This window comes from Ornithorhynchus anatinus, chromosome X1 (assembly GCF_004115215.2).
Source record: "Ornithorhynchus anatinus isolate Pmale09 chromosome X1, mOrnAna1.pri.v4, whole genome shotgun sequence".
In the NCBI taxonomy this organism is placed as follows: Eukaryota; Metazoa; Chordata; class Mammalia; order Monotremata; family Ornithorhynchidae; genus Ornithorhynchus; species Ornithorhynchus anatinus.
The window spans coordinates 98,627,371-98,645,398 of NC_041749.1; the positions used below are offsets into that span (position 1 = coordinate 98,627,371).

The window sequence follows — 18,028 nt, forward strand, 5'->3', positions numbered from 1 at the left end:
GACTATGTCCAACCTGATTACTTTGCATCTACCCAGCCCTTAGTACAGTGCCTGGTAAGTAAGTGCTTAACAAATACCATAAATAAAAATACCATAAATAAAAAAACTTAGTAAGTGCTTAACAAATACCATAAAAAAAATCCCAATCTACTGCAGTGCGGACAGAATTAGGAAAATTAGGTGAGATAACAAAAGTCAAACTGAAGTTGTGAAAAATCATAGAATTTGAGTCAGAAATATTAAGCTTGTTAGTAATCTTCAAAGCTTTCACTATAACTGCATTACATTTTGCACTTTATATAGTTTACCAAATATTAGAAAATGCAATGATTCAGCAAGGCATAGTCATTCATACAACGGTATGCCAACCACACTCTCACAATTGACAAAAATCTTAAGATCAGCAGCTTGATCTTTGATAAAAAGAGTGTGTGTGTGTGTCCACACCATGTTGAACTGTAATGCATATTTCTAAAGAGATGTGGTTTGACTATCTCACATTTAAATTAGGGTATATCCAGCCTCTTTTTTAATAGGCTTTGTCTTACCTCTAGTAACAAGAGAATGTGAGGAGGTATGTTACTGGGTGTAGATGAAAGCAAGAGAATAAAAGAAGAGTTGTCCTGAAAACAAAGAAAGAGATCAGAATAGCACAAAATATGGTGGTGAGAATAGAGGTGATAAATAATATAATAAACCACTGGGATTATTTCAATAGATGACTGGCGATCAACAGACTAAAATTCAAGCATATAAAAAAGTGGAATAAAAATTGACACGTTTAATACATACATGAGAAGACTGTCAAATGGAAGCATTTGATAAAAGAGGAGTTAATACAGCAGGTGACAGTGAGTGGGAAAAAAGCCTTAACAGCCATTTGTTTCAGTTTCCTCAGCTGTAAAATTAGACTATTTACCTTCCTCACTGAGGAGTTGGGCCAATAAACTACTTAAATGATTGTAAAATGTTCTGAAAACATAAAGTGCCACATAAACGTTGTGTTGCTACTTTTAAAATTAATACTAAAATCTCACCTGTTTCACAAAGCTATATAAATGTAAATAATTTCATTTCACTTTCTTCAACCTTAGTCTGCTCTCAATCTAAAACATTCAATCTAATGGCTCTTTCTCCCCCCTTGCAAAAAATAAAAAACAAAAACAAAAAACCCAAAAAAGGAAATAATTGTTGCATTTGTTAAGCACTTACTATGTGCCAGGCACTGTACTAAGCACTGGGTTAAATACAGACTAACCAGGTTGGACACAGTCCTTGTCCCAGTTGAGGCTCACAGTCTTAATCCCCATTTCACATTTGAGGAAACTGAGGCACAGAGAAGTGAAGTGACTTGCACAAGGTTACACAGCAGACACGTGGCAGAGCTGGTATTAGAACTCAGGTTTTCTGAATCCGAGACCCATGCTCTTTCCACTAGGCCACACTGTTTCTCAAACCTCTAAAATGCAGAGCCTCTGAGTGTAGTCACTAGGTGTAGTGACAAACTTCAATTTTACTACCAGTGAAGAGGTATACCCACTATGCTCAAGTGGCACATGAGAACAGTTTGGAGGTTTTTGAAAACCTGGCCCCAAGTAAACTAAAAAAACCCACTATCTTTCTTTCTTACAAATCTTCAACTTTATCACTATTATTATCCTATAAACAGTAAGTTCCTTGTGGGCAGGGAATGGGTCTAGCAACTCTGCTGTACTCTCCCAAACTCCTAGTGCAGTTCTCTGCCAACACAAAGTGTTCAATAAACACAACTGATTGATTAATTGGACTTGCCACAGAGAACACATCTGACTTCTAGAGCAGTTTCACCAACACCAACTATGAGTACACTTATTGAATGGCAAGGCAGGATCACAAACAGTGGCATTGGTCCTAGAACACAGGAGACCACTAGAATTAAAGCAAGGCAGGTCACATCACCCTTTCTGCTGGGCAGAAAATGTGAAGAGAATGGACAGCAGGAGACAAACAACTGAGGTGAAAACAGAATGGGCAGAATCAATCAATCAATGGGAGAAGCAGCATGGCTCAGTGGAAAGAGCATGGGCTGGGGAGTCAGAGGTCATGGGTTCTAATCCCGACCCCACCGCTTGTCAGCTGTGTGACTTTGGTCAAGTCACTTAACTTCTCTGTGCCTCAGTTACCTCATCTGTAAAATGGGGATTAAGACTGTGAGCCCCAGGTGGGACAACCTGATCCCCTTGTATCCCCTGCCCCCAGCGCTTAGAACAGTGTTTTGCACATAGTAAGTGCTTAACAAATACCATCATTATTATTATTATTTCTTGAGCACTTACTGCATACAGAGCACTGTACTAAACACTTGGAGAATACACTGTGAGCCGGCTCCTGGGAAGGGATTGTCTCTATCTGTTGCTGAACTGTACATTCCAAGCGCTTAGTACAGTCCTCTGCACATAGTAAGTGCTCAGTAAATACTACTGAATGAATGAATACAATACAGTAGAGTTGGAAGACATTAGAAGACATGATCCCTTTGCACACGGAGTTTATAGCCTAGAGGGGGAGAAGTAACATTTTAAACTTAAAGAAGGAAAACCTTAAATGATGTGGCAGACCAGTGGACCTGGGTTAGAGCAGCAGGAGATAGATCAAACTAGCTCACAGAAATTAGAATTGGGGTTACTATGTTGGAGCAGAAACTTCGGGGAGACCGTCAGCAGGAGGGACAAACACACGGGCAGTGTGGCTTATTGGAAAGGGCACGGGCTTGGGAATCAGAGTTCGCGGGTTCTAATCCCGGCCCCACCACTTGTCAGCTGTGTATCTTTGGGCAAATCACTTAACTTATCTGTGCCTCAGTTCCCAAGTCTGTAAAATGAGGATTAAGACTGTGAGCCCCACATGGGACAAACTGATTACCTTGTATCTACCCCAGCACTTAGAACAGTGGTTGGCACATAGTAAGTGCTTAGCAAATACTATTATTATTCTTATTATTATAAGTACTACCAGGCACTGTGGGCAACCAATGCAACAGTGCAGCAAAGGCAAATCTTTACTTGCTCATGATGTAGGAGAGGCTGTGGGTTGTGCAGCACTTGCATATTCCAATACAAACTGCAATAATAACATTTTTGAACCCCAAACATGTACACACACACACACACACACACAAATATACACATATTAAAATTTGTATTTTACTGTAGTAATAATGGTACTACTAATCAGAATTTTATTTTACTTTCAGCACTGATACCGTGCAAGAGGGCAAATAACAACAATAATAATAATGGTGTTTGTTACTATCTGCCAAGTACTGTACTAAATGCGGGGTAAATTACAAGATGAGGACATTGGACATAGTCCCTGTCCTACATGGTGCTCACAGTCCATTTGTACAAATGAGGAAACTGAGGCACAGAGAAGTTAAATGACTTACCCAAGGTCACATACCAGGGAAGTGGCAGAGTTGGGATTAGAGATGACGTCTCCTGACGCCCAGACCAACACTTTTTCCTCTAGGCCACTCTGCTTTCCGCCATTCATACACTTTTTGAATTTCATCCAAGTCATTACCCATCTGTTAGGATAGGTCTACAGAGGCAAAATGAAGTTTTAAAACTTTTGGGTTTTAAATTGGGTCAATTTAGGCAATGTAGATTATAAAGCAGTGAGTGGGTTTGGTAGCCTGAATCATTTAAGTGATTTTTTCAACTCTTCATTTTGTCTCTGCAGAAAGTTTCCAGTCACATTTATACTTGTAAGTAAAAGGATTTAGATCATTCAGTCCCCTAAAAGGCTTGTGCCTGACAATCTCAGAAAAGGGAAGTTAATTGTGCCTGATTAACTCTTCCACTTTTTCACTTCATTTTGTGTAGTCTATGTAGACCTCTGGCAACAACTGTTTAAAAAAAGAACATGTAATATGTTCTGAAACTGCTGCAATATTTTTTTCTCCACTGCTTTTTAAAAAAGGAGTAATTCTTCAATACTTATTTTTTTTAACCTTTGTGGACAATTAAGGCAAACCCATGATACAGCTTTTCTATAAATGCTTTAACAGTGAATTATCCAGATTGGCTATCAATCACTCATATTTATCGAGGACTTACTGTGTGCAGAGCACTGTACTAAGCACTTCAAAGAAAACAACATAACAGAGTTAGTAAACATAGTCATAGTCTGTCGGATATGAAGGGGGAAGAATTTACATGCCAGAGGCCATGACATGAGCGAGGAGTCAGTGATGAGATAGATGAGATTGAGGTACAGAGTGAGTAGGTTGGCATCGGAGGAGCAAAGTGTGTGGGCTGGGCTGCAACAGGAAATCAGAGAGGTAAGGTAGGAGGGGGCAGGATGATTGAGTGCTTTAAAGCCAAAGGAAAGGAGTTTCAGATTGATTTGGAGGTGTAGGGGCAACTACTGGAGGTTCTTGAGGAGTGTGGAAACATGGCTGTCTGTAGTCATCACAGTCTGTGGATAAATGTTCCAATCTCCAGTTTTCATTTTGCTTTAAAAAGGGAAGAACCATATATGTCCCCTAATGAGAATACGAAGGAGATATAATACTTCTCTGCTTAGCATTATTTTCCTTTTAAAATATTTAATTAAACTGCTTGTATTTCCAACGCAGTGGGCAGCCTCACTTTTCTATGCTCCAGAGAAACTCAAGCATCATTCCATTTCAGAAAATCAAATTTCAATCATATGTATTGAGCACTTACTGTGTGCTGAGCACTGTGCTAATCTTCGGAAAGTTCAATGTAACAATATAACAGACACATTTCCTACACACAATGAGCTTACAGTCTGGAAGATAAGGTTACAGTCTAAACTAGTTCAGAGAACTAGTTGACAGACGTCTGACAAGGATATCATATCTCCGAAGAGAAAAGCTTCAACAACACACAGAGATGTCTCAATCCCATGGGAATTTAACATACCTCAAGTATGTGTGGGTGAAGTAGATAGAGGCTCTGCTGAACAACCTACAGTGAAGCACAACTTCATATTTATATCTCAGCTACTTAGCAAATGATCCAATCAATCTGTTGTCTATCAGATGGCATGACTTTCAGTTAAATTATTATCACTTCTATGTAAAATTAGCAGATAGAGGATCTGGTTTCTGAACATTACAATAGTACTTAAAAAACTTCATTAAGCTAGCAATTTAGCACTTACATCAATATTGTTCATGGATAGGCAATCAAGACGGGCAACAATCAAAATCATGGACACAGGATGCAGCCAGAAAGGAAGAGCAGGGCTGAAAAGGGAAATATGGCAGTAAGTGGGAATTTTAGCTGAGAAAATGAAAATCCATCATTGAAAAATGGGACAACTAAAAGGGATACCGGGAGCATTCATGAATCCCAGAAATATAAAACTCGAAGGCAGTGTGGCCTAGTGGAAACAGCATTGGGACTCTCAATCCAGGAGATCCGGAGTCTAGTACCAACTCTGCCATTCACCTTAGGCAAGTTACTTAACCTGCCTGACCTCAGTTTCCACATTTACAAAATGAAGATCTGCTTCCTGACCTCTGATATATAAGCCTATAGCTCTCCCAAGCACTTAGAACAGTGCTCTGCACGGTAAGCAAGCAGCGTGGCTCAGTGGAAAGAGCCCGGGCTTGGGAGCCAGAGGTCATGGGTTCGAATCCCGGATCTACCACCTGTCACCTGTGTGACCGTGGGCAAGTCACTTAACTTCTCTGTGCCTCAGTTACCTCATCTGTAAAATGGGGATTAACTGTGAGCCTCACGTGGGACAAGCTGATGACCCTGTATCTACCCCAGTGTTTAGAACAGTGCTCGGCACAAAGTAAGCACTTAACAAATACCAACATTATTATTATTATTATAAATACCACTGATTGAGACAGGGACCTTGTCCCAACTAATTACCTTGTATCCATCTCAGGGCTTAGCACATAGTGAGTGTTTAACAAACACCTTTTAAAAAGAGTTCACCAAGGACTAAACATAACTCAGGCAACTCATCAATCATATATGTTGAGCACTTACTGTGTGCAAAGAACTTTGCTAAGCTCTTGTATAATATAACCAGAGCTGCTAGATAGATTTCCTGCCCACAGTGATCTTACAGTCTGAGACAACTGCTAGTTAAACAGTGAGCCCCATGTGGGACACAGATTGTATCCAACCTCATAATCTTGTAGCTACCCCAGAATTTAGTACAGTAGTAGGCACTAGTAAACACTTTTAACCAATACCATAATTATTCTTATGACAACATTTGGCTAGACTATTTTTAAAGACATTCTGGGAAAGTGATTCAACTCTGGTGGCAAATAGTTCTTCAATACCTCTACTTCACATTTCTCTAGCAAGATATGGGCTATTTCCCCTTATTCTTTTCCTCTGTGGAAATGCAGGAAAACAGGCCTGTTTTCCTCACTGCTGTATCCAATAACCAGTAGGAATATTTTGATTAATAGTATTCCATAGAGAACTGTTACATAATTCTGTAAATGACATTCTATCCTGATTATTTGGCAGAATTGACTGACTCCTCCAAATGTACCCTAGGGGCTCCAGGATTGAATTGGGTCTACTCTGTGTTTTGCACAGTGACCTACACCCTGTTGTCACTGGATACCAGTGTATCATGTGAAATTAAGTATTGTACTCGTCCTATAAATTACCCAAGATTTCATATCCCATGTCTCCCCCATCCTAAAAAACCTGCTCTCAACCCCACTTCCCCTTCCAGTTATCGCCGTATCTCCCTACTACCCTTCCTTTCCAAAATCCTAGAACAAGTCGTCTACACTCGCTGCTTAGAATTCCTTAACTCCCATTCTCTCCTGGACCCCCTCCAATCTGGCTTCCGTCCCCTCCACTCTACCGAGACTGCTCTCTCTAAGGTCACCCATGACCTCCTTCTTGCCAAAGCCAATGGCTCCTACTCCATTCTAATCTTCCTTGAACTCTCAGCTGCCTTCGACACTGTCGACCATCCTCTCCTCCTCCTCACCTTATCTCACCTTGGCTTCACGGACTCCGTCCTCTCCTGGTTCTCTTCTTATCTCTCTGGCCGGTCATTCTCGGTCTCCTTCGAAGGCGCCTCCTCCCCCTCCCATCTTTTAACTGTTGGAGTTCCTCAAGGGTCAGTTCTTGGCCCTCTTCTGTTCTCCATTTACACTCACTCCCTTGGTGAACTCATTCACTCTCATGGCTTTGACTACCATCTCTACGCAGATGACACACAAATCTACATCTCTGCCCCTGTCCTCTCCCCCTCCCTTCAGGCTCGCATCTCCTCTTGCCTCCAGGATGTCTCCACCTGGATGTCGCCCCGCCACCTAAAACTCAACATGAGCAAGACTGAGCTCCTCATCTTCCCTCCCAAGCCCGGTCCTCTCCCAGACTTCCCTAACCGTGGTTGGTACGACCATCCTTCCCGTCTCTCAGGCCCGCAACCTCGGTGTCATCTTTGACTCGTCTCTCTCGTTCACCCCACACTTCCGATCCGTTACCAAGACCTGCCGGTCTCACCTTTACAATATCGCCAAGATCCGCCCTTTCCTCTCCACCCAAACAGCTACCTTACTGCTACAGGCTCTTGTTATATCCCGGCCAGACTACTGTGTCAGCCTTCTCTCTGATCTCCCTTCCTCCTCTCTCGCCCTGCTCCAGTCTATTCTTCACTCCGCTGCCCGGCTGATCTTCCTGCAGAAACGATCTGGGCATGTCACTCCCCTTCTTAAACACCTCCAGTAGTTGCCTATCAACCTCCACTCAAAACAAAAACTCCTCACTCTAGGCTTCAAGGCTCTCCATCACCTTGCCCCGTCCTACCTCTCCTCCCTTCTCTGTTTTTACTGTCCACCCCGCACGCTCCGCTCCTCTGCCACCCACCTCCTCGCCGTCCCTCGGTCTTGCCTATCCCGCCGTCGACCCTTGGGCCACGTCCTCCCGCGGTCCTGGAATGCCCTCCCTCCTCACCTCCGACAATCTAATTCTCTTCCCCTCTTCAAATCCCTACTTAAAACTCACCTCCTCCAAGAGGCCTTCCAAGACTGAGCTCCCCCATTTTTCCCTCTGCTCCCTCTACCCCCCCCTTCACCTCTCCGCAGCTAAACCCTCTTCTCCCCCCTTTCCCTCTCCTGTCTCACCCCCTCAGCACTGTACTCGTCCGCTCAACTGTATATATCTTTATCACCCTATTTATTTTGTTTATTTTGTTTAATGAGATGTACATCACCCTGATTCTATTTAGTTGCCATTGGTTTTATGAGATGCTCTTCCCCTTGGCTCTATTTATTGCCACTGTTCTTGTCTGCCTGTCTCCCCCAATTAGACTGTAAGCCCGTCAAAGGGCAGGGACTGTCTCTATCTGTTGCCGACCTGTACATTGCAAGCACTTAGTACAGTGCTCTACACATAGTAAGCACTCAATAAATACTATTGAATGAATGAATATCCTGCAGGGAATCTACTTGGAAGGATAAAGTTGGTCCTGTCCAATTTTATGTGTTTTAGATTCTCATAAGAATAGGTTAAAAGTGGGGGGAAATGAGCATTATGTTGAAAGAACAAAATCCTGATTTTTCAGAACCAGCTGTTCTTTTCCACTGATGTATGGAAGACAGGCACAACTAGGGATAAACATCTGGACTGAACCCAAAGCATTTAAAATTTCCAAGCAGCTCAGCAATATGATTTATGATTTTATATTTTATTATATCCTTTCACTTTATAATTTAGATTTTCTGCAATAAAACAGTGTTAAAGAAGTGATAAGCACAAGAAAAAGAAAAAAAAGTTTGTTAATTGTGATAAGTTAGTAGCAGAATAGATTGCTCAGAAGTAGCATGAAGGGATTTAATGAGGAAAGCCCTGATGTCCACAGACAGCTGGTGGGAAAAAAAGGGCTTAAACTTTGACAAAAGAATGTTGGGCATAAGGATGTCCTTCTTGACTGCTGTTCTAAGAGTCTATGGCTACCTGGAGCCAAATGAAATTTGTGAGGAGTTTAGGATCTGGCTAAATCGGCTTAACCGGCATTCTCTCCGCAGCCATTTTTGCTCTTCTCAATTTACTTCCTCTATTTAGCTTCCTTCCCTCCAGCCTAAGGTCACCTCTAATACTCTTGTGCACCATTCTAGGTTTTCTTTGCTGTTCTCATCTTTCCTGTTCTCACCCCTATTGGGCTTTAGTTCTGTGTGTTCTCACCTCTCTCCCTCATGTTTCTCTTCTGTTCCATTTCCAACCATACTCATCCTCTCTGGGTGCTCTACTTTCATGTTAGACTCAGCATCTGCTGATAACAACACTTAAGGCTATTATGTGATCTATGAGATTGAAAGCTCCCACAGGGCAGAAATCATGTCCTTTACTTCCATGGTTCTCAAGTGCTTAGTGCAGTTATGCACAGTAATTGCTGTTTTTGGTGATGATAAGCACTTCTCAAAATGCTTTCATATTTATCTCATCCTCACAGTATTTCTGGGAGGCAAGATGTGGTAGATATTGTTATCCTCATTTTATACTTGATGAAACTGAGGCAGCAAGAAGTGAATTAGAAAATCCCAGGTTTCCTCATTCCCAACTCAGCATACTGCCTTACCCATTGCTCTGGGATGACTTTGGCATGCTTAGAATCCTACTTGAAGGTCTTCTGGAGATTCCTCCCTGATCACCCTGATGTTCCATAAACAATGTAGACATATGTAAACAATAAAAACATATGCTTTCTAGACTACGAGCCCATTGTGGGCAGGGATTGCCTCTATTTGTTGCTGAATTGTACTTCCCAAGCACTTAGAACAGTGCTCTGCACACAGTAAGTGCTCAATAAATACAATTGAATGTATAAGAACGTATAAAATTAAGGGGAAGCTTTTGTCTTAACACTTCGCCTGTACAGCAGTCTTTTTTTATGAATTTGTAAATATAGCTGCCTGATTATTCTTGTTACATATCTTGGAGACCAAAATTTCTCCTAATCATGGCAAAAAAAATCACTATCATTGATTAAAATGTCATTTCGATCAGAGATGAGGGACCAAAAAAACCCAACATTTCTTCTTTCCAAATTAACCATCAAGTTTTTAACCTCTAAATGAAATGCCGGGCTCTGCTGCTGCAATGAATTTCCAGTAACAGATCTGAAAAGGTTAAGGTGGAAGAATTTTTGAGGAGGTTTGTTTTAGTGGTGCTTAACCAACAGATTTGTGCAGATGTCAGGGAGCGGCACAGAGCCCAGACAGATAGAGGAGCCATCACCAATTGTGGGATGCAATGGAATATCACATTGGAATTGTGGAATGCAGTGAGTCCAGCGCTCCTGGACTTCGTCAAGAAGAAGCTGGGGTGAGCTGACCCACCACGAAGGACAGGGCTGTCAGGGGAGAGGTGATGGATAGAGTTGTTTGTACACCTCTCTAAAGTTTGTGCACACAATCAGGTGCCTTGGAGATTCACCAATGGGCGGCCACCAGGCTAGTCCTGAGCTTTCCCCATGCAGCACTGGGGTTTCCCTGTACCACTTGTGGCGTGAGTTTTCTTCCTTAATAAAATGCCTGATTTGCACTTCCTGGCTCAGGAACAGCCTTGCATCGCTGGGATCACTTTGACCTAATAGCATATTTACGGCCGGCCCTGAGTCAGTTCGAGCCACATCTCCATTACAAGATTCTGCATTATAGTAGTTCAAAAACACTGTCTTCATTAGGTTCACCTTTAAAGAGCTTTACCAGCATTGGAGTACTTTTAATGTTTTCATATACTATTCATATAAAATCCTGTGTGCCCAAATATAATTACGAAGGCTTGAAAAGCACAACATATTTGTATTGAAGACTAAGTACTCTTTAGGGCTTTTGCAGCAAAACTTGGATACAGTAAACATTTTCTATTTTTAATACATGCCTATACTGCACTGAGGCATCATTTTTTTCATCTTGGATATTTCATGAACATTTCTGTTTCCAGAAAAGGCTTTCGGAGTCCAAGTGTGAATAATGTATGTATAATTTAAGTCTGCCTGTCTTCCCTAGTAAATTGTAAGCTCTCAAAGGGTAGACACTGTGTCTTTCCTTTTAGTGTATTCTCCCAGGTTCCTAGTACAGTGCTCTGCAAACAGAATCAATCAATCAGTCATCTTAATTGATCACTTACTATGCAAATAGCAATGTACTAACCACTTGGGAGAGTAAATATAAGAGTTGGTAGACACCTTCCCTGCTCATGACAAGCTGAATATCTCTAATAAAATGGTTTGATGTTGATTAATTAATTAATAATGGTATTAAGCGCTTACTATGTGCCAAGCACTGTTCTAACTGTTGCGGAGGGATACAAGGTAGTCAGGTTGTCCCACATGGGGCTCACAGTCTTAATTCCCATTTTATAGATGAGGTAACTGAGACACAGAGAAGTTAAGTGACTTGCCCAAAGTCACACAGCTGACAAATGGCAGATATGGAATTAGAACCCATGACCTCTGACTTCCAAGCCCATGCTCTTTCCACTAAGCCACGCTGCTTCTCTGATATGTTGATACTGTACCCTCATCATTGACACATTTACTGGGTGCCTATTCTGTGCTGAGAACTATGTTAGGCACTCGAGGAACATAGAGTATCGTTATGTGATTCGCCTCTAGACTGTAAACTCATTGTGGACAGGGAACGTGTCTACTAACTCAGCTCTAATGTACTCTCAGTCAGAGTCAGAGATCATGGGTTCTAATCCCGGCTCCACCGCTTGTCAGCTGTGTGACCTTGGGTAAGTCACTTCACTTCCTCTGTGCCTCAGTTACCTCATCTGTAAAATGGGAATGAAGACTGTGAGCCTTACATGGGACAACCTGACTACCTTGCATCTACCCCAGCACTTAGAACAGTGCTTGGCACATAGTAAGCACTTAACAAATACCAACATCATTATTATTATTATTACTCTCCCAAATACAGAGAATATGGAGAATGCACCCTCCAAGGTCACCGATGATTTGTTCCTTGCAAAATCTAACGAATTCCACAATTCCAATGTCGGGGGGAGCATTAGGAAGCAGGGAGAATGGGAATGAATTTTGCCATTACGGTGGTAGTCCAATGCACCATTTACCAACACAAATTCTCCTCCAAATAAGAATGTTTATGATTGGAGAGGAGATATGCTGCAAACCTGTTTTATGTCTGAAAGGGAAAGATGTATCTGCCTTGTGTGAGCATAACCTTTTCCCTTTCTGAGACTACCCCAAAATAGAGAGCTCCTGAACAGAAGATTAACCATTTCTGGGCACCAAATTCACCATGCCCCTACCCCCAAAGCCAAGTCTTCTTTTGTGACTGACTGAACTCTTAAATCAGGGGACTGCACTATGGTACATATATATATCCTAACTCAGTACATGGGGAAAGTGATTACAGGCTGCTTCACAAGGACAGTTTCCAAGTCCAAATTAGTGATTTCGCTTTATCTTTGAAATGAGATAATATGTAATTTCCAGAATAAAATTTATTTTTTTTTCTAGCTAAAGAACACATTTTCAAAAGAGTATTTTTCCTTGAGTTCAGCTTGCACAAAATCATTTGGTTGTTTTTCATAATACTATTTGAATCTTTTGAGTTTTAAGCTCCTTCAGCATATGTTCTTGATATAAAACTTCAGCAAATAGTATATCATTACTCCCAGAGGGGGCAACAAAAGATTACTGAGAGAATTATCATATTTACACAATTTTCCTACCCTAAGCAGGAACATAAACTCTTACTACCAAAGCCTGAATCATCATTTCTACAAAACAAAGACAATTGTTCATTTAAATTAGATGAAATTGCTCTTATCCAAACCAAATGGCACAAAGTAATCAGATGTTGGCCTTAACTGTTCCAATGAAAATATATTTGTATATTTACAAAACTTGGCCAACTGCTGTATTGTAAATAACATAACCACGTACTTTCCAATAACCAGCAGCCATGGCATATTGCTTAGCAGAAACCATAATAGTTTTCCTTCTGCTGTGAAGACACACACTTACTGATTTTACTTACTTTTTCAAATATGGCCCATGATAGTCAGTTACTTACTGTATAGATTGTGTAGGCCTGGTATTTGTCTAGTGTCCTCTCAGTTTCATGCCTTCAAAGAAAGCTTCTTTTCTTCTACATGAAGAAACCTCTAAATGATTCTAAACTTCTAAATGATTTGAACTTCTAAATAATTTGATTTAAACACATTTACAGAGGCATAGAAAAAAGGTTTTTGCAATGGAACTTTGAATTTTTTTCCTCTTTGGTGCTGATTTACATTATCTGCTCCTGGTGTTCCCTTTCTTGCTGGCAGTATGAGAGGAGAAAGTAGCAGCTATCAAAATAGCATAATGAAATCTTTTCATTTTGCAAAATTTGAGAAGTCAAAATTCAGATTTCAGCCAACATAGCGTAAGCTAATGCATAGCATATAACTAAATAAGAAAAGCCAATTTATAACAAAAATTCGGGCTTGCACCAAGTACACAAAGCTTTTTAAGCGATTCAGTTTAAGTGTTGGTAATAAACAGTCAGAAAAATGTCATCTCATCAGTATCACCCAACTCAAAATCATAATTTCAACTAGAGGAATATTCAGTGGCTGAACCACACACTGCCATTAAGCACTTATCAAATCCACCAGCATCAGAACCTGCAAGATGTAAAGCCATATTCTGAATGTCACCCAACCATCCTTATTCTCAGCTCAGTTGTTATTCATTCATTCATTCATTCAATAGTATTTATTGAGCGCTTACTATGTGCAGAGCATTGTACTAAGCGCTTGGAATGTACAATTTGGCAACAGACAGAGACAATCCCTGCCCACTGACAGGCTTACAGTCTAATAGGGGGAGACAGACAAAAACAATAGCAATAAATAGAATCAAGGGGATGTACATCTCATTAACAAAATAAATAGGGTAATAAAAATATATACAAATGAGCGGACGAGCACAGTGCTGAGGGGAGGGGAAGGGGGGGGAGGAGCAGAGGGAAAGGGGGAGAAAAGGGGGCTTAGCTGAGGGGAGGTGAAGGAGGGGGCAGAGAGGCAGCAGAGGGAGCAGAGGAAAAAAGGGAAGCTCAGTCTGTGAAGGCCTCTTGGAGGAGGTGAGCTCTCAGTAGGGCTTTGAAGAGGGAAAGAGAATTAGTTTGGTGGAGGTGAGGAGGGCGGGCATTCCAGGAAGCGGGAGGACGTGGCCCAGGGGTCAACGGCGGGACAGGCGAGAATGGGGGACGGTGAGGAAGTGGGTGGCAGAGGAGCGGAGCCTATGGGGTGGACAGTAGAAAGAGAGAAGGGAGGAGAGGTAGGAGGGGGCAAGGTGATGGAGAGCCTTGAAGCCTAGAGTGAGAAGTTTTTGTTTCATGCGGAGGTTGATAGGCAACCAGTGGAGGGTTCTAAGAAGGGGAGTGACATGCCCAGAGTGTTTCTGCAGGAAGATGAGCTGGGCAGTGGAATGAAGAATAGACTGGTGCAGGGAGACACAGGAGGGAGGGAGATCAGAGAGAAGGCTGACACAATAATCCAGCCAGGATATTATGAGAGCCCATACCAATAAGATAGCCGTTTGGGTGTAGAGGAAAGGGTGGATCTTGGCAATATTTTAAAGGTGAGACCAGCAGGTGTTGGTGACGGATTGGATGTGTGGGGTGAATGAGAGAGCTGAGTCAAGGATGACACCAAGGTTGCGGGCTTGAGAGATGGGAAGGATGGTCGTACCATCCAAAATGATAGGAAATCAGGAAGAGGGCAGGGCTTGGGAGGGAAGATAAGGAGCTCAGTTTTGGACATGTTGAGTTTTAGGTGGCGGGCAGACATCCAGGTAGAGGTGTCCTGGAGGCAGGAGGAGATACGAGCCTGAAAGGAGGCTATGCTCATTAAATTTTTCTCTAGAGCAGAATATCAAATCCTTAGAAGCACCACGGCTCTAGTGGAAAATGTGTAGGCCTGAATGTCAGAGGACCTGGGTTCTAATCCTGGCTCTGCCACTTGTCTGCTGCGTGACCTTGGACAAGTCATTTAACTTCTCTGTGCCTCAGTTACCTCATCTATAAAATGGAGATTAAGAAGGTGAGCCCGATGTGGGACATGGACTGTGTCCAACCTGATTAACCTATATCTAATTCAGGGCTAAGTACAGAGCCTGCCCCATAGTAAGCATTTAACAAATATCATAAAAAATAATTATGGTATTTGTTAAGCACTTCTTATGTGCCAAGCACTCTTCTAAGCACTGGGCCCAAATGAAACTCTTAAACCATTAAAATAATTTTAAGATGGCTTAAGTACATAAAATTATTGAAAATCTATTAATTTTGCATTGAAATAGCTTAAAATTATTAGAGAGCAGATTATACTTCGTATCTCTGGATCTCTTCAATAGAGACAACTGGTTCCAACAGCCAAGCAATCTACCATGGTGGCCCCAGCAGAAGCAACCAGTTAGTGTGGGAAGGAAAAGTGGGAAAGAGATTAATATCATGCTTTAAAGAATAAAGGAACAGCAGAGACTGTTGTGCCTACTGGGAGTAGAGAAGGGCAAGCAATAAATGGCCTAACTCTCCTAACTTGGGAGGGACTATTTACAGAATTCAGAATTAGCCAATTCATTTGTTTGCACCTTTTTCGTTTCCCAGAGGATATGGGAACTTGTAAGAACCCCATGATCATAACAAATTTTAGAGATCTTCATGATAATTTCGAGGCAAAATTGGTTATAATGATATTTTAACTGTCATGCTGCTCTTGCAATCAATCCAACCCTGGATTTAAGATGAACATATAAAATCTGATGCTTCAAAATAGAAAAAAATTATTCTTACTCAGTCTTTCTAATGTGCACTCTCTTGCCCTCTCTCAGGATGTCCACGAGAGTGTTTGTGCACATGTGCATCCTTTTCTGAAGGTCTAGCTGGCTTCAGGCGGCAAAAAAGAGAGGCATTTGCCTCAGGGCACATGTCAAGGAGGCACCAAATGTTGAAAATTGGAAAAACCTGTAACTCTAGAGATTTTATCTGCAAGCAGTAAGAGTGGGGGAGAATGCATTTTTTTTTCTGCCTCAGGGCACCAAAAATGTTTGAAGTCTGTCCTGCTCTTCTGAGTCGTAGATACCTAGATATCAATTCCCCACTCCATTCAAGTAATGGCCTTCTAAAAAAAAAATCCCTTAAAAAGAGAAGGAAAGGTAAAAGGAAAGAGTCTACCTTTATAAGTCTACCCCCCTGCTAGGAGGTGGAGATTTTTTTTAATAACTTCTTCCTTAAAAAATTATTTCTAATAAGAACAGAATATGGAGAAACTAATTGGCTTCCCATTAGTAATGATGCAAGACAAGAATGTATCTTATCACCTTATCTGTTCATCCTTTATGCTGAATACATAATGAGAGAAGTCAGATTGGATGAAGATGAATGGGGAGCAAAGATCAGAGGAAGGAATACAAACAAGTCTTTGTTATGTTATGATACCTCCCTACTAGCAGAAATAATAATAATAATAATGTTGGTATTTGTTAAGCGCTTACTATGTGCCGAGCACTGTTCTAAGCGCTGGGGTAGACACATGGGAATCAGGTTGTCCCATGTGGGGCTCACAGTCTTAATCCCCATTTTACAGACGAGGTAACTGAGGCACCGAGAAGTCAAGTGACTTGCCCAAAGTCACACAGCTGACGAGTGGCCGAGCTGGGATTCGAACCCATGACCTCTGACTCCAAAGCCCGTGCTCTTTCCACTGAGCCACGCTGCTTCTCTAAAGTGAAGTGAAGAAAGTGAAGATATGAAGGGCTTATTACTAAAAGTTAAGGAGCAGAGCAAAAAGATGAGCCTGCATTTGATTATCAATAAAACAAAGATCATGACAACTGGAAGTTTTAACACATTTATAGAGGATGGAGAGAAGACTGAAATAGTTGACAATTTTTACCTCCTGCGATCGATAATCGATAATAAAGGAACCAGTAGTATGCGGAAGATTTGCTGTGAAGAGCCTGGAAAAAGTCATGGTATGTACTGATGTAACAATTGCCACAGAAATGCAAATTGTCAATTCTATGGTGTTTCTAGTGACAATGTATGGATCTGAAGGCTGGACAGTGAAAAAAATAGGATAGAAAGACATCGATTATTTAGACATATGGTTTGGAGAAAGCTTTTGTGAATACCAAGGACTGTCCGAGAAACAAATAAATGGGTTTTGGAGCAAATTAAGCCAATGTGGTCTTTGGAAGGCCAAATGACTCGCCTTAGATTAGCATATTTTGGACACATAATCAGGAGGACTAATTATCTGGAGAAGACACTAATGTTGGAAAAAACAGAAGAGGCAAATGAGCAGCTAGATGGATAGAAACCATAACAGCACTAATGGAAGAACCATTAGCAAGGTTAAGGATTATGGCAGAAGGCAGGACATTCTGGCAAAAAAAATATACCCATAGAGTCACTATGAATTGGAAATGACTCAATGGCACTTGATAATAATAATGATAACAATAGCCTTGTCTAACTCAATTTCCTAATGCCCACTGGCATTATTACATAAATATACGCTTATCATCATTATTGTCATTATTATTTATTGTATTTGTTAAGTGTTTACCATGTGTCAAGCACTGTTTTAAGAGCTGGTGTAGATATATGTTAATCAGGTTGGGCACAGTCCCTGTCTTACATGGGGCTCACAGTTTAAGTAGGAAGAACACTCATTGAATCACAGTTGAGGAAACTGAATTACAGAAAAGGTAAGTAACTTGACCAAGGTCACACACCAGGCAAGTGGCAGAGCCAGAATTAGAACCCAGGTCCTCTGACTCCCAGGCCCATGCTCTTTCCAATAGGTTATGCTGTATCTCAATTGAAGGGGTGGAGATTTCTCAGTAATATTAGTTACACAGCTGGGATTGAAGTGACAAGGGCAGAACACTGATTTAAAAAAAAAATCAATCAATCGTATTTTTTGGGCACTTACTGTGTCCAGGGCACTGTACTAAGTGCTTCGGAGACTACCACACAAAAATATAATAGACACAT

The 18,028-nt window shown here is 41.3% G+C and overlaps 1 protein-coding gene across 3 annotated transcripts in view; it reads right to left on the reverse strand.

Moving 5' to 3' along the window:
- The window catches only part of CNTN4 (contactin 4), an 893,626-nt gene that overhangs the window by 624,104 nt on the left and 251,494 nt on the right, over positions 1-18,028 (reverse strand). The window contains exon 3 of one of the 3 annotated variants that reach the window (XM_029051520.2): positions 5,170-5,254. The exons of the other annotated variants lie outside the window; for them this stretch is intronic. The gene's annotated coding sequence lies outside the window, so the exon portion shown is untranslated. The remainder of the gene's footprint in view (positions 1-5,169; positions 5,255-18,028) is intronic. 3 annotated transcript variants of the gene reach the window in all.